The sequence below is a fragment of the Hemitrygon akajei genome, unplaced genomic scaffold (assembly GCF_048418815.1).
Source record: "Hemitrygon akajei unplaced genomic scaffold, sHemAka1.3 Scf000081, whole genome shotgun sequence".
Lineage (NCBI taxonomy): Eukaryota > Metazoa > Chordata > Chondrichthyes > Myliobatiformes > Dasyatidae > Hemitrygon > Hemitrygon akajei.
This window is the reverse complement of record NW_027331967.1, coordinates 3,119,575-3,142,711: the sequence shown is the minus strand read 5'-3', so window position 1 is coordinate 3,142,711 and position 23,137 is coordinate 3,119,575.

Here is a 23,137-nt window from a genome sequence, read left to right as displayed (position 1 = left end):
CACGGAGGATATGGAGGGATACAGGTTCATGGCATATTTGTGTGTAGTACTTCATTGGTACGTTCCAGTGAGACAGGTCGGTTTTGGAGCGTACAGGTTCAGGGCATATTTTTGTGGAGTTCTGCATTGGTACGTTCCAGTGAGACAGGGAGGTTATGTAGGTGTACATGATCCGTGCATATTTGTGTGCTTTTGTGCATTGGTACGTTCCAGTGAGAAAGGGATGTTATGGAGGGGTACAGGTTCAGGCCATATTTTTGTGGAGTTCTGATTTGGTACGTTCCAGTGTATCATGGAGGTTATGGTGGGGTACAGGTTTAGGGCATATTTGTGTGGAGCTCTGCATTGGTATATTCCAGTGAGACATGGAGGTTATGGAGGGGTACAGGTTTAGGGCATATTTAAGTGGAGTTCTGCATTGGAACATTCCAGTGAGACACGGAGGATATGGAATAGTACAGGTTCAGGGCATATTTGTGTGTTTTTCTGCATTGGTACGTTCCAGTGAGAAAGGGATGTTATGGAGGGGTATAGGTTCAGGGCATATTTGTGTGGAGTTCTGCATTGGTACGTTCCAGTGAGAGACTCATGTTATGGAGGGGTACAGGTTCAGGGCATATTTGTGTGGAGTTCTGTATTAGTACGTTCCAGTGAGACACTGTGGTTATGGAGGGGTACAGGTTCAGGGCATATTTATGTGGAGTTCCGCAGTGGAACATTCCAGTGAGACACGGAGGATATTGAGGGGTACAGTTTCAGGGCATATTTGTGTGGAGTTCTGCATTGGTACGTTCCAGTGAGACAGGTTGGTTATGGAGGCGTACAGGTTCAGGGCATATTTGTGTGGAGTTCTGCATTGGTACATTCCAGTGAGACACGGAGGATATGGAGGGATACAGGTTCATGGCATATTTGTGCGGAGTTCTTCATTGGTACGTTCCAGTGTGACAGGTAGGTTTTGGAGCGTACAGGTTCAGGGCATATTTGTATGGAGTTATGCATTGGTACATTCTACTGAGACAGGGAGGTTATGGAGGGTACATATTCAGGGCATATTTTTGTGGAGTTCTGTATTGGTACGTTCCAGTGAGACAGGGAGGTTATGGAGGGGTACAGTTTCAGGGCATATTTGTGTGGAGTTCTGCATTGGTACGTTCCAGTGAGACAGGGAGGTTATGGAGGGGTACAGGTTCAGGGCATATTTGTGTGGAGTTCTGCATTGGTACATTCCAGTGAGACACGGAGGATATGGAGGGATACAGGTTCATGGCATATTTGTGTGTAGTACTTCATTGATACGTTCCAGTGAGACAGGTAGGTTTTGGAGCGTACAGGTTCAGGGCATATTTTTGTGGAGTTCTGCATTGGTACGTTCCAGTGAGACAGGGAGGTTATGGAGGGGTGCAGGTTCAGGGCATTTTTGTGTGGAGTTCTGCATTGGAACATTCCAGTGAAACACGGAGGATATGGAGGGGTGCAGGTTCAGGGCATATTTGTGTGGAGTTCTGCATTGGTACGTTCCAGTGAGACAGGGAGGTTATGGAGGTTTACAGGTTCAGGGCATATTTGTATGGTGTTATGCGTTGGTACATTCTACTGAGACAGGGAGGTTATGAAGGGTACATATTCAGGGCATATTTTTGTGGAGTTCTGTATTGGTACGTTCCTGTGAGACACGGAGGTTATGGAGGGGTACAGTTTCAGGGCATATTTGTGTGGAGTTCTGCATTGGTACGTTCCAGTGAGACAGGGAGGTTATGGAGGGTTTACAGGTTCAGGGCATATTTGTGTGGAGTTCTGCATTGGTACATTCCAGTGAGACACGGAGGATATGGAGGGATACAGGTTCATGGCATATTTGTGTGTAGTACTTCATTGGTACGTTCCAGTGAGACAGGTCGGTTTTGGAGCGTACAGGTTCAGGGCATATTTTTGTGGAGTTCTGCATTGGTACGTTCCAGTGAGACAGGGTGGTTATGTAGGTGTACATGTTCCGTGCATATTTGTGTGTTTTTCTGCATTGGTACGTTCCAGTGAGAAATGGAGGTTATGTAGGGGTACAGGTTCAGGGCATATTTTTGTGGAGTTCTGATTTGGTACGTTCCAGTGTTTCATGGAGGTTATGGTGGGGTACAGGTTTAGGGCATATTTGTGTGGCGTTCTGCATTGGTACGTTCCAATGAGACAGGGAGGTTATGGAGGGTACATATTCAGGGGATATTTTTGTGGAGTTCTGCATTGCTACCTTCCAGTGAGACAGGGAGTTTATGGAGGGGTACAGTTTCAGGGCATATTTTAGTGGAGTTCTGCATTGGTACATTCCAGTGAGACATGGAGGTTATGGAGGGGTACAGGTTTAGGGCATATTTAAGTGGAGTTCTGCATTGGAACATTCCAGTGAGACACGGAGGATATGGAATGGTACAGGTTCAGGGCATATTTGTGTGGAGTTCTGCATTGGTACGTTCCAGTGAGACAGGGTGTTTATGGAGGCGTACAGGTTCAGGGCATATTTGTGTGGAGTTCTGCATTGGAACATTCCAGTGAGACACGGAGGATATGGAGGGGTGCAGGTTCAGGGCATATTTGTGTGGAGTTCTGCATTGGTACGTTCCAGTGAGACACTGAGGTTATGGAGGGGTACAGGTTCAGGGCATATTTATGTGGAGTTCCGCAGTGGAACATTCCAGTGAGACACGGCGGATATTGAGGGGTACCGTTTCAGGGCATATTTGTGTGGAGTTCTGCATTGGTACGTTCCAGAGAGACAGAGTGGTTATGGAGGCGTACAGGTTCAGGGCATATTTGTGTGGAGTTCTGCATTGGTACATTCCAGTGAGACACGGAGGATATGGAGGGATACAGGTTCATGGCATATTTGTGCGGAGTTCTTCATTGGTACGTTCCAGTGTGACAGGTAGGTTTTGGAGCGTATAGGTTCAGGGCATATTTGTATGGAGTTATGCATTGGTACATTCTACTGAGACAGGGAGGTTATGGAGGGTACATATTCAGGGCATATTTTTGTGGAGTTCTGTATTGGTACGTTCCAGTGAGACAGGCAGGTTATGGAGGGGTACAGTTTCAGGGCATATTTGTGTGGAGTTCTGCATTGGTACGTTCCAGTGAGAAGGGAGGTTATGGAGGGGTACAGTTTCAGGGCATATTTGTGTGGAGTTCTGCATTGGTATATTCCAGTGAGACATGGAGGTTATGGAGGGGTACAGGTTTAGGGCATATTTAAGTGGAGTTCTGCATTGGAACATTCCAGTGAGACACGGAGGATATGGAATAGTACAGGTTCAGGGCATATTTGTGTGTTTTTCTGCATTGGTACGTTCCAGTGAGAAAGGGATGATATGGAGGGGTATAGGTTCAGGGCATATTTGTGTGGAGTTCTGCATTGGTACGTTCCAGTGAGACACTGATGTTATGGAGGGGTACAGGTTCAGGGCATATTTGTGTGGAGTTCTGCATTAGTACGTTCCAGTGAGACACTGTGGTTATGGAGGGGTACAGGTTCAGGGCATATTTATGTGGAGTTCCGCAGTGGAACATTCCAGTGAGACACGGAGGATATTGAGGGGTACAGTTTCAGGGCATATTTGTGTGGAGTTCTGCATTGGTACGTTCCAGTGAGACAGGTTGCTTATGGAGGCGTACAGGTTCAGGGCATATTTGTGTGGAGTTCTGCATTGGTACATTCCAGTGAGACACGGAGGATATGGAGGGATACAGGTTCATGGCATATTTGTGCGGAGTTCTTCCTTGGTACGTTCCAGTGTGACAGGTAGGTTTTGGAGCGTACAGGTTCAGGGCATATTTGTATGGAGTTATGCATTGGTACATTCTACTGAGACAGGGAGGTTATGGAAGGTACATATTCAGGGCATATTTTTGTGGAGTTCTGTATTGGTACGTTCCAGTGAGACAGGGAGGCTATGGAGGGGTACAGTTTCAGGGCATATTTGTGTGGAGTTCTGCATTGGTACGTTCCAGTGAGACAGGGAGGTTATGGAGGGGTACAGGTTCAGGGCATATTTGTGTGGAGTTCTGCATTGGTACATTCCAGTGAGACACGGAGGATATGGAGGGATACAGGTTCATGGCATATTTGTGTGTAGTACTTCATTGATACGTTCCAGTGAGACAGGTAGGTTTTGGAGCGTACAGGTTCAGGGCATATTTTTGTGGAGTTCTGCATTGGTACGTTCCAGTGAGACAGGGAGGTTATGGAGGGGTGCAGGTTCAGGGCATTTTTGTGTGGAGTTCTGCATTGGAACATTCCAGTGAAACACGGAGGATATGGAGGGGTGCAGGTTCAGGGCATATTTGTGTGGAGTTCTGCATTGGTACGTTCCAGTGAGACAGGGAGGTTATGGAGGTGTACAGGTTCAGGGCATATTTGTATGGTGTTATGCGTTGGTACATTCTACTGAGACAGGGAGGTTATGGAGGGTACATATTCAGGGCATATTTTTGTGGAGTTCTGTATTGGTACGTTCCTGTGAGACAGGGAGGTTATGGAGGGGTACAGTTTCAGGGCATATTTGTGTGGAGTTCTGCATTGGTACGTTCCAGTGAGACAGGGAGGTTATGGAGGGTTTACAGGTTCAGGGCATATTTGTGTGGAGTTCTGCATTGGTACATTCCAGTGAGACACGGAGGATATGGAGGGATACAGGTTCAGGGCATATTTGTGTGGAGTTCTGCATTGGTACGTTCCAGTGAGACAGGTCGGTTTTGGAGCGTACAGGTTCAGGGCATATTTTTGTGGAGTTCTGCATTGGTACGTTCCAGTGAGACAGGGAGGTTATGTAGGTGTACATGCTCCGTGCATATTTGTGTGTTTTTCTGCATTGGTACGTTCCAGTGAGAAAGGGAGGTTATGTAGGGGTACAGGTTCAGGGCATATTTTTGTGGAGTTCTGATTTGGTACGTTCCAGTGTTTCATGGAGGTTATGGTGGGGTACAGGTTTAGGGCATATTTGTGTGGCGTTCTGCATTGGTACGTTCCAATGAGACAGGGAGGTTATGGAGGGTACATATTCAGGGGATATTTTTGTGGAGTTCTGCATTGCTACCTTCCAGTGAGACAGGGAGGTTATGGAGGGGTACAGTTTCAGGGCATATTTGTGTGGAGATCTGCATTGGTACATTCCAGTGAGACATGGAGGTTATGGAGGGGTACAGGTTTAGGGCATATTTAAGTGGAGTTCTGCATTGGAACATTCCAGTGAGACACGGAGGATATGGAATGGTACAGGTTCAGGGCATATTTGTGTGGAGTTCTGCATTGGTACGTTCCAGTGAGACAGGGTGTTTATGGAGGCGTACAGGTTCAGGGCATATTTGTGTGGAGTTCTGCATTGGAACATTCCAGTGAGACACGGAGGATATGGAGGGGTGCAGGTTCAGGGCATATTTGTGTGGAGTTCTGCATTGGTACGTTCCAGTGAGACACTGAGGTTATGGAGGGGTACAGGTTCAGGGCATATTTATGTGGAGTTCCGCAGTGGAACATTCCAGTGAGACACGGCGGATATTGAGGGGTACCGTTTCAGGGCATATTTGTGTGGAGTTCTGCATTGGTACGTTCCAGAGAGACAGAGTGGTTATGGAGGCGTACAGGTTCAGGGCATATTTGAGTGGAGTTCTGCATTGGTACATTCCAGTGAGACACGGAGGATATGGAGGGATACAGGTTCATGGCATATTTGTGCGGAGTTCTTCATTGGTACGTTCCAGTGTGACAGGTAGGTTTTGGAGCGTACAGGTTCAGGGCATATTTGTATGGAGTTATGCATTGGTACATTCTACTGAGACAGGGAGGTTATGGAGGGTACATATTCAGGGCATATTTTTGTGGAGTTCTGTATTGGTACGTTCCAGTGAGACAGGCAGGTTATGGAGGGGTACAGTTTCAGGGCATATTTGTGTGGAGTTCTGCATTGGTACGTTCCAGTGAGACAGGGAGGTTATGGAGGGGTACAGTTTCAGGGCATATTTGTGTGGAGTTCTGCATTGGTATATTCCAGTGAGACATGGAGGTTATGGAGGGGTACAGGTTTAGGGCATATTTAAGTGGAGTTCTGCATTGGAACATTCCAGTGAGACACGGAGGATATGGAATAGTACAGGTTCAGGGCATATTTGTGTGTTTTTCTGCATTGGTACGTTCCAGTGAGAAAGGGATGTTATGGAGGGGTATAGGTTCAGGGCATATTTGTGTGGAGTTCTGCATTAGTACGTTCCAGTGAGACACTGTGGTTATGGAGGGGTACAGGTTCAGGGCATATTTATGTGGAGTTCCGCAGTGGAACATTCCAGTGAGACACGGAGGATATTGAGGGGTACAGTTTCAGGGCATATTTGTGTGGAGTTCTGCATTGGTACGTTCCAGTGAGACAGGTTGGTTATGGAGGCGTACAGGTTCAGGGCATATTTGTGTGGAGTTCTGCATTGGTACATTCCAGTGAGACACGGAGGATATGGAGGGATACAGGTTCATGGCATATTTGTGCGGAGTTCTTCATTGGTACGTTCCAGTGGGACAGGTAGGTTTTGGAGCGTACAGGTTCAGGGCATATTTGTATGGAGTTATGCATTGGTACATTCTACTGAGACAGGGAGGTTATGGAGGGTACATATTCAGGGCATATTTTTGTGGAGTTCTGTATTGGTACGTTCCAGTGAGACAGGGAGGTTATGGAGGGGTACAGTTTCAGGGCATATTTGTGTGGAGTTCTGCATTGGTACGTTCCAGTGAGACAGGGAGGTTATGGAGGGGTACAGGTTCAGGGCATATTTGTGTGGAGTTCTGCATTGGTACATTCCAGTGAGACACGGAGGATATGGAGGGATACAGGTTCATGGCATATTTGTGTGTAGTACTTCATTGATACGTTCCAGTGAGACAGGTAGGTTTTGGAGCGTACAGGTTCAGGGCATATTTTTGTGGAGTTCTGCATTGGTACGTTCCAGTGAGACAGGGAGGTTATGGAGGGGTGCAGGTTCAGGGCATTTTTGTGTGGAGTTCTGCATTGGAACATTCCAGTGAAACACGGAGGATATGGAGGGGTGCAGGTTCAGGGCATATTTGTGTGGAGTTCTGCATTGGTACGTTCCAGTGAGACAGGGAGGTTATGGAGGTGTACAGGTTCAGGGCATATTTGTATGGTGTTATGCGTTGGTACATTCTACTGAGACAGGGAGGTTATGAAGGGTACATATTCAGGGCATATTTTTGTGGAGTTCTGTATTGGTACGTTCCTGTGAGACACGGAGGTTATGGAGGGGTACAGTTTCAGGGCATATTTGTGTGGAGTTCTGCATTGGTACGTTCCAGTGAGACAGGGAGGTTATGGAGGGTTTACAGGTTCAGGGCATATTTGTGTGGAGTTCTGCATTGGTACATTCCAGTGAGACACGGAGGATATGGAGGGATACAGGTTCATGGCATATTTGTGTGTAGTACTTCATTGGTACGTTCCAGTGAGACAGGTCGGTTTTGGAGCGTACAGGTTCAGGGCATATTTTTGTGGAGTTCTGCATTGGTACGTTCCAGTGAGACAGGGTGGTTATGTAGGTGTACATGTTCCGTGCATATTTGTGTGTTTTTCTGCATTGGTACGTTCCAGTGAGAAATGGAGGTTATGTAGGGGTACAGGTTCAGGGCATATTTTTGTGGAGTTCTGATTTGGTACGTTCCAGTGTTTCATGGAGGTTATGGTGGGGTACAGGTTTAGGGCATATTTGTGTGGCGTTCTGCATTGGTACGTTCCAATGAGACAGGGAGGTTATGGAGGGTACATATTCAGGGGATATTTTTGTGGAGTTCTGCATTGCTACCTTCCAGTGAGACAGGGAGTTTATGGAGGGGTACAGTTTCAGGGCATATTTTAGTGGAGTTCTGCATTGGTACATTCCAGTGAGACATGGAGGTTATGGAGGGGTACAGGTTTAGGGCATATTTAAGTGGAGTTCTGCATTGGAACATTCCAGTGAGACACGGAGGATATGGAATGGTACAGGTTCAGGGCATATTTGTGTGGAGTTCTGCATTGGTACGTTCCAGTGAGACAGGGTGTTTATGGAGGCGTACAGGTTCAGGGCATATTTGTGTGGAGTTCTGCATTGGAACATTCCAGTGAGACACGGAGGATATGGAGGGGTGCAGGTTCAGGGCATATTTGTGTGGAGTTCTGCATTGGTACGTTCCAGTGAGACACTGAGGTTATGGAGGGGTACAGGTTCAGGGCATATTTATGTGGAGTTCCGCAGTGGAACATTCCAGTGAGACACGGCGGATATTGAGGGGTACCGTTTCAGGGCATATTTGTGTGGAGTTCTGCATTGGTACGTTCCAGAGAGACAGAGTGGTTATGGAGGCGTACAGGTTCTGGGCATATTTGTGTGGAGTTCTGCATTGGTACATTCCAGTGAGACACGGAGGATATGGAGGGATACAGGTTCATGGCATATTTGTGCGGAGTTCTTCATTGGTACGTTCCAGTGTGACAGGTAGGTTTTGGAGCGTATAGGTTCAGGGCATATTTGTATGGAGTTATGCATTGGTACATTCTACTGAGACAGGGAGGTTATGGAGGGTACATATTCAGGGCATATTTTTGTGGAGTTCTGTATTGGTACGTTCCAGTGAGACAGGCAGGTTATGGAGGGGTACAGTTTCAGGGCATATTTGTGTGGAGTTCTGCATTGGTACGTTCCAGTGAGAAGGGAGGTTATGGAGGGGTACAGTTTCAGGGCATATTTGTGTGGAGTTCTGCATTGGTATATTCCAGTGAGACATGGAGGTTATGGAGGGGTACAGGTTTAGGGCATATTTAAGTGGAGTTCTGCATTGGAACATTCCAGTGAGACACGGAGGATATGGAATAGTACAGGTTCAGGGCATATTTGTGTGTTTTTCTGCATTGGTACGTTCCAGTGAGAAAGGGATGATATGGAGGGGTATAGGTTCAGGGCATATTTGTGTGGAGTTCTGCATTGGTACGTTCCAGTGAGACACTGATGTTATGGAGGGGTACAGGTTCAGGGCATATTTGTGTGGAGTTCTGCATTAGTACGTTCCAGTGAGACACTGTGGTTATGGAGGGGTACAGGTTCAGGGCATATTTATGTGGAGTTCCGCAGTGGAACATTCCAGTGAGACACGGAGGATATTGAGGGGTACAGTTTCAGGGCATATTTGTGTGGAGTTCTGCATTGGTACGTTCCAGTGAGACAGGTTGCTTATGGAGGCGTACAGGTTCAGGGCATATTTGTGTGGAGTTCTGCATTGGTACATTCCAGTGAGACACGGAGGATATGGAGGGATACAGGTTCATGGCATATTTGTGCGGAGTTCTTCCTTGGTACGTTCCAGTGTGACAGGTAGGTTTTGGAGCGTACAGGTTCAGGGCATATTTGTATGGAGTTATGCATTGGTACATTCTACTGAGACAGGGAGGTTATGGAAGGTACATATTCAGGGCATATTTTTGTGGAGTTCTGTATTGGTACGTTCCAGTGAGACAGGGAGGCTATGGAGGGGTACAGTTTCAGGGCATATTTGTGTGGAGTTCTGCATTGGTACGTTCCAGTGAGACAGGGAGGTTATGGAGGGGTACAGGTTCAGGGCATATTTGTGTGGAGTTCTGCATTGGTACATTCCAGTGAGACACGGAGGATATGGAGGGATACAGGTTCATGGCATATTTGTGTGTAGTACTTCATTGATACGTTCCAGTGAGACAGGTAGGTTTTGGAGCGTACAGGTTCAGGGCATATTTTTGTGGAGTTCTGCATTGGTACGTTCCAGTGAGACAGGGAGGTTATGGAGGGGTGCAGGTTCAGGGCATTTTTGTGTGGAGTTCTGCATTGGAACATTCCAGTGAAACACGGAGGATATGGAGGGGTGCAGGTTCAGGGCATATTTGTGTGGAGTTCTGCATTGGTACGTTCCAGTGAGACAGGGAGGTTATGGAGGTGTACAGGTTCAGGGCATATTTGTATGGTGTTATGCGTTGGTACATTCTACTGAGACAGGGAGGTTATGGAGGGTACATATTCAGGGCATATTTTTGTGGAGTTCTGTATTGGTACGTTCCTGTGAGACAGGGAGGTTATGGAGGGGTACAGTTTCAGGGCATATTTGTGTGGAGTTCTGCATTGGTACGTTCCAGTGAGACAGGGAGGTTATGGAGGGTTTACAGGTTCAGGGCATATTTGTGTGGAGTTCTGCATTGGTACATTCCAGTGAGACACGGAGGATATGGAGGGATACAGGTTCAGGGCATATTTGTGTGGAGTTCTGCATTGGTACGTTCCAGTGAGACAGGTCGGTTTTGGAGCGTACAGGTTCAGGGCATATTTTTGTGGAGTTCTGCATTGGTACGTTCCAGTGAGACAGGGAGGTTATGTAGGTGTACATGCTCCGTGCATATTTGTGTGTTTTTCTGCATTGGTACGTTCCAGTGAGAAAGGGAGGTTATGTAGGGGTACAGGTTCAGGGCATATTTTTGTGGAGTTCTGATTTGGTACGTTCCAGTGTTTCATGGAGGTTATGGTGGGGTACAGGTTTAGGGCATATTTGTGTGGCGTTCTGCATTGGTACGTTCCAATGAGACAGGGAGGTTATGGAGGGTACATATTCAGGGGATATTTTTGTGGAGTTCTGCATTGCTACCTTCCAGTGAGACAGGGAGGTTATGGAGGGGTACAGTTTCAGGGCATATTTGTGTGGAGTTCTGCATTGGTACATTCCAGTGAGACATGGAGGTTATGGAGGGGTACAGGTTTAGGGCATATTTAAGTGGAGTTCTGCATTGGAACATTCCAGTGAGACACGGAGGATATGGAATGGTACAGGTTCAGGGCATATTTGTGTGGAGTTCTGCATTGGTACGTTCCAGTGAGACAGGGTGTTTATGGAGGCGTACAGGTTCAGGGCATATTTGTGTGGAGTTCTGCATTGGAACATTCCAGTGAGACACGGAGGATATGGAGGGGTGCAGGTTCAGGGCATATTTGTGTGGAGTTCTGCATTGGTACGTTCCAGTGAGACACTGAGGTTATGGAGGGGTACAGGTTCAGGGCATATTTATGTGGAGTTCCGCAGTGGAACATTCCAGTGAGACACGGCGGATATTGAGGGGTACCGTTTCAGGGCATATTTGTGTGGAGTTCTGCATTGGTACGTTCCAGAGAGACAGAGTGGTTATGGAGGCGTACAGGTTCAGGGCATATTTGAGTGGAGTTCTGCATTGGTACATTCCAGTGAGACACGGAGGATATGGAGGGATACAGGTTCATGGCATATTTGTGCGGAGTTCTTCATTGGTACGTTCCAGTGTGACAGGTAGGTTTTGGAGCGTACAGGTTCAGGGCATATTTGTATGGAGTTATGCATTGGTACATTCTACTGAGACAGGGAGGTTATGGAGGGTACATATTCAGGGCATATTTTTGTGGAGTTCTGTATTGGTACGTTCCAGTGAGACAGGCAGGTTATGGAGGGGTACAGTTTCAGGGCATATTTGTGTGGAGTTCTGCATTGGTACGTTCCAGTGAGACAGGGAGGTTATGGAGGGGTACAGTTTCAGGGCATATTTGTGTGGAGTTCTGCATTGGTATATTCCAGTGAGACATGGAGGTTATGGAGGGGTACAGGTTTAGGGCATATTTAAGTGGAGTTCTGCATTGGAACATTCCAGTGAGACACGGAGGATATGGAATAGTACAGGTTCAGGGCATATTTGTGTGTTTTTCTGCATTGGTACGTTCCAGTGAGAAAGGGATGTTATGGAGGGGTATAGGTTCAGGGCATATTTGTGTGGAGTTCTGCATTAGTACGTTCCAGTGAGACACTGTGGTTATGGAGGGGTACAGGTTCAGGGCATATTTATGTGGAGTTCCGCAGTGGAACATTCCAGTGAGACACGGAGGATATTGAGGGGTACAGTTTCAGGGCATATTTGTGTGGAGTTCTGCATTGGTACGTTCCAGTGAGACAGGTTGGTTATGGAGGCGTACAGGTTCAGGGCATATTTGTGTGGAGTTCTGCATTGGTACATTCCAGTGAGACACGGAGGATATGGAGGGATACAGGTTCATGGCATATTTGTGCGGAGTTCTTCATTGGTACGTTCCAGTGTGACAGGTAGGTTTTGGAGCGTACAGGTTCAGGGCATATTTGTATGGAGTTATGCATTGGTACATTCTACTGAGACAGGGAGGTTATGGAGGGTACATATTCAGGGCATATTTTTGTGGAGTTCTGTATTGGTACGTTCCAGTGAGACAGGGAGGTTATGGAGGGGTACAGTTTCAGGGCATATTTGTGTGGAGTTCTGCAATGGTACGTTCCAGTGAGACAGGGAGGTTATGGAGGGGTACAGGTTCAGGGCATATTTGTGTGGAGTTCTGCATTGGTACATTCCAGTGAGACACGGAGGATATGGAGGGATACAGGTTCATGGCATATTTGTGTGTAGTACTTCATTGATACGTTCCAGTGAGACAGGTAGGTTTTGGAGCGTACAGGTTCAGGGCATATTTTTGTGGAGTTCTGCATTGGTACGTTCCAGTGAGACAGGGAGGTTATGGAGGGGTGCAGGTTCAGGGCATTTTTGTGTGGAGTTCTGCATTGGAACATTCCAGTGAAACACGGAGGATATGGAGGGGTGCAGGTTCAGGGCATATTTGTGTGGAGTTCTGCATTGGTACGTTCCAGTGAGACAGGGAGGTTATGGAGGTGTACAGGTTCAGGGCATATTTGTATGGTGTTATGCGTTGGTACATTCTACTGAGACAGGGAGGTTATGGAGGGTACATATTCAGGGCATATTTTTGTGGAGTTCTGTATTGGTACGTTCCTGTGAGACAGGGAGGTTATGGAGGGGTACAGTTTCAGGGCATATTTGTGTGGAGTTCTGCATTGGTACGTTCCAGTGAGACAGGGAGGTTATGGAGGGTTTACAGGTTCAGGGCATATTTGTGTGGAGTTCTGCATTGGTACATTCCAGTGAGACACGGAGGATATGGAGGGATACAGGTTCATGGCATATTTGTGTGTAGTACTTCATTGGTACGTTCCAGTGAGACAGGGAGGTTATGTAGGTGTACATGTTCCGTGCATATTTGTGTGTTTTTCTGCATTGGTACGTTCCAGTGAGAAAGGGAGGTTATGTAGGGGTACAGGTTCAGGGCATATTTTTGTGGAGTTCTGATTTGGTACGTTCCAGTGTTTCATGGAGGTTATGGTGGGGTACAGGTTTAGGGCATATTTGTGTGGCGTTCTGCATTGGTACGTTCCAATGAGACAGGGAGGTTATGGAGGGTACATATTCAGGGGATATTTTTGTGGAGTTCTGCATTGCTACCTTCCAGTGAGACAGGGAGGTTATGGAGGGGTACAGTTTCAGGGCATATTTGTGTGGAGTTCTGCATTGGTACATTCCAGTGAGACATGGAGGTTATGGAGGGGTACAGGTTTAGGGCATATTTAAGTGGAGTTCTGCATTGGAACATTCCAGTGAGACACGGAGGATATGGAATGGTACAGGTTCAGGGCATATTTGTGTGGAGTTCTGCATTGGTACATTCCAGTGAGACAGGGTGTTTATGGAGGCGTACAGGTTCAGGGCATATTTGTGTGGAGTTCTGCATTGGAACATTCCAGTGAGACACGGAGGATATGGAGGGGTGCAGGTTCAGGGCATATTTGTGTGGAGTTCTGCATTGGTACGTTCCAGTGAGACACTGAGGTTATGGAGGGGTACAGGTTCAGGGCATATTTATGTGGAGTTCCGCAGTGGAACATTCCAGTGAGACACGGCGGATATTGAGGGGTACCGTTTCAGGGCATATTTGTGTGGAGTTCTGCATTGGTACGTTCCAGAGAGACAGAGTGGTTATGGAGGCGTACAGGTTCAGGGCATATTTGTGTGGAGTTCTGCATTGGTACATTCCAGTGAGACACGGAGGATATGGAGGGATACAGGTTCATGGCATATTTGTGCGGAGTTCTTCATTGGTACGTTCCAGTGTGACAGGTAGGTTTTGGAGCGTACAGGTTCAGGGCATATTTGTATGGAGTTATGCATTGGTACATTCTACTGAGACAGGGAGGTTATGGAGGGTACATATTCAGGGCATATTTTTGTGGAGTTCTGTATTGGTACGTTCCAGTGAGACAGGCAGGTTATGGAGGGGTACAGTTTCAGGGCATATTTGTGTGGAGTTCTGCATTGGTACGTTCCAGTGAGACAGGGAGGTTATGGAGGGGTACAGTTTCAGGGCATATTTGTGTGGAGTTCTGCATTGCTATATTCCAGTGAGACATGGAGGTTATGGAGGGGTACAGGTTTAGGGCATATTTAAGTGGAGTTCTGCATTGGAACATTCCAGTGAGACACGGAGGATATGGAATAGTACAGGTTCAGGGCATATTTGTGTGTTTTTCTGCATTGGTACGTTCCAGTGAGAAAGGGATGATATGGAGGGGTATAGGTTCAGGGCATATTTGTGTGGAGTTCTGCATTGGTACGTTCCAGTGAGACACTGATGTTATGGAGGGGTACAGGTTCAGGGCATATTTGTGTGGAGTTCTGCATTAGTACGTTCCAGTGAGACACTGTGGTTATGGAGGGGTACAGGTTCAGGGCATATTTATGTGGAGTTCCGCAGTGGAACATTCCAGTGAGACACGGAGGATATTGAGGGGTACAGTTTCAGGGCATATTTGTGTGGAGTTCTGCATTGGTACGTTCCAGTGAGACAGGTTGGTTATGGAGGCGTACAGGTTCAGGGCATATTTGTGTGGAGTTCTGCATTGGTACATTCCAGTGAGACACGGAGGATATGGAGGGATACAGGTTCATGGCATATTTGTGCGGAGTTCTTCATTGGTACGTTCCAGTGTGACAGGTAGGTTTTGGAGCGTACAGGTTCAGGGCATATTTGTATGGAGTTATGCATTGGTACATTCTACTGAGACAGGGAGGTTATGGAGGGTACATATTCAGGGCATATTTTTGTGGAGTTCTGTATTGGTACGTTCCAGTGAGACAGGGAGGCTATGGAGGGGTACAGTTTCAGGGCATATTTGTGTGGAGTTCTGCATTGGTACGTTCCAGTGAGACAGGGAGGTTATGGAGGGGTACAGGTTCAGGGCATATTTGTGTGGAGTTCTGCATTGGTACATTCCAGTGAGACACGGAGGATATGGAGGGATACAGGTTCATGGCATATTTGTGTGTAGTACTTCATTGATACGTTCCAGTGAGACAGGTAGGTTTTGGAGCGTACAGGTTCAGGGCATATTTTTGTGGAGTTCTGCATTGGTACGTTCCAGTGAGACAGGGAGGTTATGGAGGGGTGCAGGTTCAGGGCATTTTTGTGTGGAGTTCTGCATTGGAACATTCCAGTGAAACACGGAGGATATGGAGGGGTGCAGGTTCAGGGCATATTTGTGTGGAGTTCTGCATTGGTACGTTCCAGTGAGACAGGGAGGTTATGGAGGTGTACAGGTTCAGGGCATATTTGTATGGTGTTATGCGTTGGTACATTCTACTGAGACAGGGAGGTTATGGAGGGTACATATTCAGGGCATATTTTTGTGGAGTTCTGTATTGGTACGTTCCTGTGAGACAGGGAGGTTATGGAGGGGTACATTTCCAGGGCATATTTGTGTGGAGTTCTGCATTGGTACGTTCCAGTGAGACAGGGAGGTTATGGAGGGTTTACAGGTTCAGGGCATATTTGTGTGGAGTTCTGCATTGGTACATTCCAGTGAGACACGGAGGATATGGAGGGATACAGGTTCATGGCATATTTGTGTGTAGTACTTCATTGGTACGTTCCAGTGAGACAGGTCGGTTTTGGAGCGTACAGGTTCAGGGCATATTTTTGTGGAGTTCTGCATTGGTACGTTCCAGTGAGACACTGAGGTTATGGAGGGGTACAGGTTCAGGGCATATTTATGTGGAGTTCCGCAGTGGAACATTCCAGTGAGACAGGGAGGTTATGGAGGGTACATATTCAGGGGATATTTTTGTGGAGTTCTGCATTGCTACCTTCCAGTGAGACAGGGAGGTTATGGAGGGGTACAGTTTCAGGGCATATTTGTGTGGAGTTCTGCATTGGTACATTCCAGTGAGACATGGAGGTTATGGAGGGGTACAGGTTTAGGGCATATTTAAGTGGAGTTCTGCATTGGAACATTCCAGTGAGACACGGAGGATATGGAATGGTACAGGTTCAGGGCATATTTGTGTGGAGTTCTGCATTGGTACGTTCCAGTGAGACAGGGTGTTTATGGAGGCGTACAGGTTCAGGGCATATTTGTGTGGAGTTCTGCATTGGAACATTCCAGTGAGACACGGAGGATATGGAGGGGTGCAGGTTCAGGGCATATTTGTGTGGAGTTCTGCATTGGTACGTTCCAGTGAGACACTGAGGTTATGGAGGGGTACAGGTTCAGGGCATATTTATGTGGAGTTCCGCAGTGGAACATTCCAGTGAGACACGGCGGATATTGAGGGGTACCGTTTCAGGGCATATTTGTGTGGAGTTCTGCATTGGTACGTTCCAGAGAGACAGAGTGGTTATGGAGGCGTACAGGTTCAGGGCATATTTGTGTGGAGTTCTGCATTGGTACATTCCAGTGAGACACGGAGGATATGGAGGGATACAGGTTCATGGCATATTTGTGCGGAGTTCTTCATTGGTACGTTCCAGTGTGACAGGTAGGTTTTGGAGCGTACAGGTTCAGGGCATATTTGTATGGAGTTATGCATTGGTACATTCTACTGAGACAGGGAGGTTATGGAGGGTACATATTCAGGGCATATTTTTGTGGAGTTCTGTATTGGTACGTTCCAGTGAGACAGGCAGGTTATGGAGGGGTACAGTTTCAGGGCATATTTGTGTGGAGTTCTGCATTGGTACGTTCCAGTGAGACAGGGAGGTTATGGAGGGGTACAGTTTCAGGGCATATTTGTGTGGAGTTCTGCATTGGTATATTCCAGTGAGACATGGAGGTTATGGAGGGGTACAGGTTTAGGGCATATTTAAGTGGAGTTCTGCATTGGAACATTCCAGTGAGACACGGAGGATAAGGAATAGTACAGGTTCAGGGCATATTTGTGTGTTTTTCTGCATTGGTACGTTCCAGTGAGAAAGGGATGTTATGGAGGGGTATAGGTTCAGGGCATATTTGTGTGGAGTTCTGCATTGGTACGTTCCAGTGAGACACTGATGTTATGGATGGGTACAGGTTCAGGGCATATTTGTGTGGAGTTCTGCATTAGTACGTTCCAGTGAGACACTGTGGTTATGGAGGGGTACAGGTTCAGGGCATATTTATGTGGAGTTCCGCAGTGGAACATTCCAGTGAGACACGGAGGATATTGAGGGGTACAGTTTCAGGGCATATTTGTGTGGAGTTCTGCATTGGTACGTTCCAGTGAGACAGGTTGGTTATGGAGGCGTACAGGTTCAGGGCATATTTGTGTGGAGTTCTGCATTGGTACATTCCAGTGAGACACGGAGGATATGGAGGGATACAGGTTCATGGCATATTTGTGCGGAGTTCTTCATTGGTACGTTCCAGTGTGACAGGTAGGTTTTGGAGCGTACAGGTTCCGGGCATATTTGTATGGAGTTATGCATTGGTACATTCTACTGAGACAGGGAGGTTATGAAGGGTACATATTCAGGGCATATTTTTGTGGAGTTCTGTATTGGTACGTTCCAGTGAGACAGGGAGGTTATGGAGGGGTACAGTTTCAGGGCATATTTGTGTGGAGTTCTGCATTGGTACGTTCCAGTGAGACAGGGAGGTTATGGAGGGGTACAGGTTCAGGGCATATTTGTGTGGAGTTCTGCATTGGTACATTCCAGTGAGACACGGAGGATATGGAGGGATACAGGTTCATGGCATATTTGTGTGTAGTACTTCATTGATACGTTCCAGTGAGACAGGTAGGTTTTGGAGCGTACAGGTTCAGGGCATATTTTTGTGGAGTTCTGCATTGGTACGTTCCAGTGAGACAGGGAGGTTATGGAGGGGTGCAGGTTCAGGGCATTTTTGTGTGGAGTTCTGCATTGGAACATTCCAGTGAAACACGGAGGATATGGAGGGGTGCAGTTTCAGGGCATATTTGTGTGGAGTTCTGCATTGGTACGTTCCAGTGAGACACTGAGGTTATGGAGGTGTACAGGTTCAGGGCATATTTGTATGGTGTTATGCGTTGGTACATTCTACTGAGACAGGGAGGTTATGGAGGGTACATATTCAGGGCATATTTTTGTGGAGTTCTGCATTGGTACATTCCAGTGAGACACGGAGGATATGGAGGGATACAGGTTCATGGCATATTTGTGCGGAGTTCTTCATTGGTACGTTCCAGTGTGACAGGTAGGTTTTGGAGCGTACAGGTTCAGGGCATATTTGTATGGAGTTATGCATTGGTACATTCTACTGAGACAGGGAGGTTATGGAGGGTACATATTCAGGGCATATTTTTGTGGAGTTCTGTATTGGTACGTTCCAGTGAGACAGGGAGGTTATGGAGGGGTACAGTTTCAGGGCATATTTGTGTGGAGTTCTGCATTGGTACGTTCCAGTGAGACAGGGAGGTTATGGAGGGGTACAGGTTCAGGGCATATTTGTGTGGAGTTCTGCATTGGTACATTCCAGTGAGACACGGAGGATATGGAGGGATACAGGTTCATGGCATATTTGTGTGTAGTACTTCATTGATACGTTCCAGTGAGACAGGTAGGTTTTGGAGCGTACAGGTTCAGGGCATATTTTTGTGGAGTTCTGCATTGGTACGTTCCAGTGAGACAGGGAGGTTATGGAGGGGTGCAGGTTCAGGGCATTTTTGTGTGGAGTTCTGCATTGGAACATTCCAGTGAAACACGGAGGATATGGAGGGGTGCAGGTTCAGGGCATATTTGTGTGGAGTTCTGCATTGGTACGTTCCAGTGAGACAGGGAGGTTATGGAGGTGTACAGGTTCAGGGCATATTTGTATGGTGTTATGCGTTGGTACATTCTACTGAGACAGGGAGGTTATGGAGGGTACATATTCAGGGCATATTTTTGTGGAGTTCTGTATTGGTACGTTCCTGTGAGACAGGGAGGTTATGGAGGGGTACAGTTTCAGGGCATATTTGTGTGGAGTTCTGCATTGGTACGTTCCAGTGAGACAGGGAGGTTATGGAGGGTTTACAGGTTCAGGGCATATTTGTGTGGAGTTCTGCATTGGTACATTCCAGTGAGACACGGAGGATATGGAGGGATACAGGTTCATGGCATATTTGTGTGTAGTACTTCATTGGTACGTTCCAGTGAGACAGGTCGGTTTTGGAGCGTACAGGTTCAGGGCATATTTTTGTGGAGTTCTGCATTGGTACGTTCCAGTGAGACAGGGAGGTTATGTAGGTGTACATGTTCCGTGCATATTTGTGTGTTTTTCTGCATTGGTACGTTCCAGTGAGAAAGGGAGGTTATGTAGGGGTACAGGTTCAGGGCATATTTTTGTGGAGTTCTGATTTGGTACGTTCCAGTGTTTCATGGAGGTTATGGTGGGGTACAGGTTTAGGGCATATTTGTGTGGCGTTCTGCATTGGTACGTTCCAATGAGACAGGGAGGTTATGGAGGGTACATATTCAGGGGATATTTTTGTGGAGTTCTGCATTGCTACCTTCCAGTGAGACAGGGAGGTTATGGAGGGGTACAGTTTCAGGGCATATTTGTGTGGAGTTCTGCATTGGTACATTCCAGTGAGACATGTAGGTTATGGAGGGGTACAGGTTTAGGGCATATTTAAGTGGAGTTCTGCATTGGAACATTCCAGTGAGACACGGAGGATATGGAATGGTACAGGTTCAGGGCATATTTGTGTGGAGTTCTGCATTGGTACGTTCCAGTGAGACAGGGTGTTTATGGAGGCGTACAGGTTCAGGGCATATTTGTGTGGAGTTCTGCATTGGAACATTCCAGTGAGACACGGAGGATATGGAGGGGTGCAGGTTCAGGGCATATTTGTGTGGAGTTCTGCATTGGTACGTTCCAGTGAGACACTGAGGTTATGGAGGGGTACAGGTTCAGGGCATATTTATGTGGAGTTCCGCAGTGGAACATTCCAGTGAGACACGGCGGATATTGAGGGGTACCGTTTCAGGGCATATTTGTGTGGAGTTCTGCATTGGTACGTTCCAGAGAGACAGAGTGGTTATGGAGGCGTACAGGTTCAGGGCATATTTGTGTGGAGTTCTGCATTGGTACATTCCAGTGAGACACGGAGGATATGGAGGGATACAGGTTCATGGCATATTTGTGCGGAGTTCTTCATTGGTACGTTCCAGTGTGACAGGTAGGTTTTGGAGCGTACAGGTTCAGGGCATATTTGTATGGAGTTATGCATTGGTACATTCTACTGAGACAGGGAGGTTATGGAGGGTACATATTCAGGGCATATTTTTGTGGAGTTCTGTATTGGTACGTTCCAGTGAGACAGGCAGGTTATGGAGGGGTACAGTTTCAGGGCATATTTGTGTGGAGTTCTGCATTGGTACGTTCCAGTGAGACAGGGAGGTTATGGAGGGGTACAGTTTCAGGGCATATTTGTGTGGAGTTCTGCATTGGTATATTCCAGTGAGACATGGAGGTTATGGAGGGGTACAGGTTTAGGGCATATTTAAGTGGAGTTCTGCATTGGAACATTCCAGTGAGACACGGAGGATATGGAATAGTACAGGTTCAGGGCATATTTGTGTGTTTTTCTGCATTGGTACGTTCCAGTGAGAAAGGGATGATATGGAGGGGTATAGGTTCAGGGCATATTTGTGTGGAGTTCTGCATTGGTACGTTCCAGTGAGACACTGATGTTATGGAGGGGTACAGGTTCAGAGCATATTTGTGTGGAGTTCTGCATTAGTACGTTCCAGTGAGACACTGTGGTTATGGAGGGGTACAGGTTCAGGGCATATTTATGTGGAGTTCCGCAGTGGAACATTCCAGTGAGACACGGAGGATATTGAGGGGTACAGTTTCAGGGCATATTTGTGTGGAGTTCTGCATTGGTACGTTCCAGTGAGACAGGTTGGTTATGGAGGCGTACAGGTTCAGGGCATATTTGTGTGGAGTTCTGCATTGGTACATTCCAGTGAGACACGGAGGATATGGAGGGATACAGGTTCATGGCATATTTGTGCGGAGTTCTTCATTGGTACGTTCCAGTGTGACAGGTAGGTTTTGGAGCGTACAGGTTCAGGGCATATTTGTATGGAGTTATGCATTGGTACATTCTACTGAGACAGGGAGGTTATGGAGGGTACATATTCAGGGCATATTTTTGTGGAGTTCTGTATTGGTACGTTCCAGTGAGACAGGGAGGCTATGGAGGGGTACAGTTTCAGGGCATATTTGTGTGGAGTTCTGCATTGGTACGTTCCAGTGAGACAGGGAGGTTATGGAGGGGTGCAGGTTCAGGGCATATTTGTGTGGAGTTCTGCATTGGTACATTCCAGTGAGACACGGAGGATATGGAGGGATACAGGTTCATGGCATATTTGTGTGTAGTACTTCATTGATACGTTCCAGTGAGACAGGTAGGTTTTGGAGCGTACAGGTTCAGGGCATATTTTTGTGGAGTTCTGCATTGGTACGTTCCAGTGAGACAGGGAGGTTATGGAGGGGTGCAGGTTCAGGGCATTTTTGTGTGGAGTTCTGCATTGGAACATTCCAGTGAAACACGGAGGATATGGAGGGGTGCAGGTTCAGGGCATATTTGTGTGGAGTTCTGCATTGGTACGTTCCAGTGAGACAGGGAGGTTATGGAGGTGTACAGGTTCAGGGCATATTTGTATGGTGTTATGCGTTGGTACATTCTACTGAGACAGGGAGGTTATGGAGGGTACATATTCAGGGCATATTTTTGTGGAGTTCTGTATTGGTACGTTCCTGTGAGACAGGGAGGTTATGGAGGGGTACAGTTTCAGGGCATATTTGTGTGGAGTTCTGCATTGGTACGTTCCAGTGAGACAGGGAGGTTATGGAGGGTTTACAGGTTCAGGGCATATTTGTGTGGAGTTCTGCATTGGTACATTCCAGTGAGACACGGAGGATATGGAGGGATACAGGTTCATGGCATATTTGTGTGTAGTACTTCATTGGTACGTTCCAGTGAGACAGGTCGGTTTTGGAGCGTACAGGTTCAGGGCATATTTTTGTGGAGTTCTGCATTGGTACGTTCCAGTGAGACAGGGAGGTTATGTAGGTGTACATGTTCCGTGCATATTTGTGTGTTTTTCTGCATTGGTACGTTCCAGTGAGAAAGGGAGGTTATGTAGGGGTACAGGTTCAGGGCATATTTTTGTGGAGTTCTGATTTGGTACGTTCCAGTGTTTCATGGAGGTTATGGTGGGGTACAGGTTTAGGGCATATTTGTGTGGCGTTCTGCATTGGTACGTTCCAATGAGACAGGGAGGTTATGGAGGGTACATATTCAGGGGATATTTTTGTGGAGTTCTGCATTGCTACCTTCCAGTGAGACAGGGAGGTTATGGAGGGGTACACTTTCAGGGCATATTTGTGTGGAGTTCTGCATTGGTACATTCCAGTGAGACATGGAGGTTATGGAGGGGTACAGGTTTAGGGCATATTTAAGTGGAGTTCTGCAATGGAACATTCCAGTGAGACACGGAGGATATGGAATGGTACAGGTTCAGGGCATATTTGTGTGGAGTTCTGCATTGGTACGTTCCAGTGAGACAGGGTGTTTATGGAGGCGTACAGGTTCAGGGCATATTTGTGTGGAGTTCTGCATTGGAACATTCCAGTGAGACACGGAGGATATGGAGGGGTGCAGGTTCAGGGCATATTTGTGTGGAGTTCTGCATTGGTACGTTCCAGTGAGACACTGAGGTTATGGAGGGGTACAGGTTCAGGGCATATTTATGTGGAGTTCCGCAGTGGAACATTCCAGTGAGACACGGCGGATATTGAGGGGTACCGTTTCAGGGCATATTTGTGTGGAGTTCTGCATTGGTACGTTCCAGAGAGACAGAGTGGTTATGGAGGCGTACAGGTTCAGGGCATATTTGTGTGGAGTTCTGCATT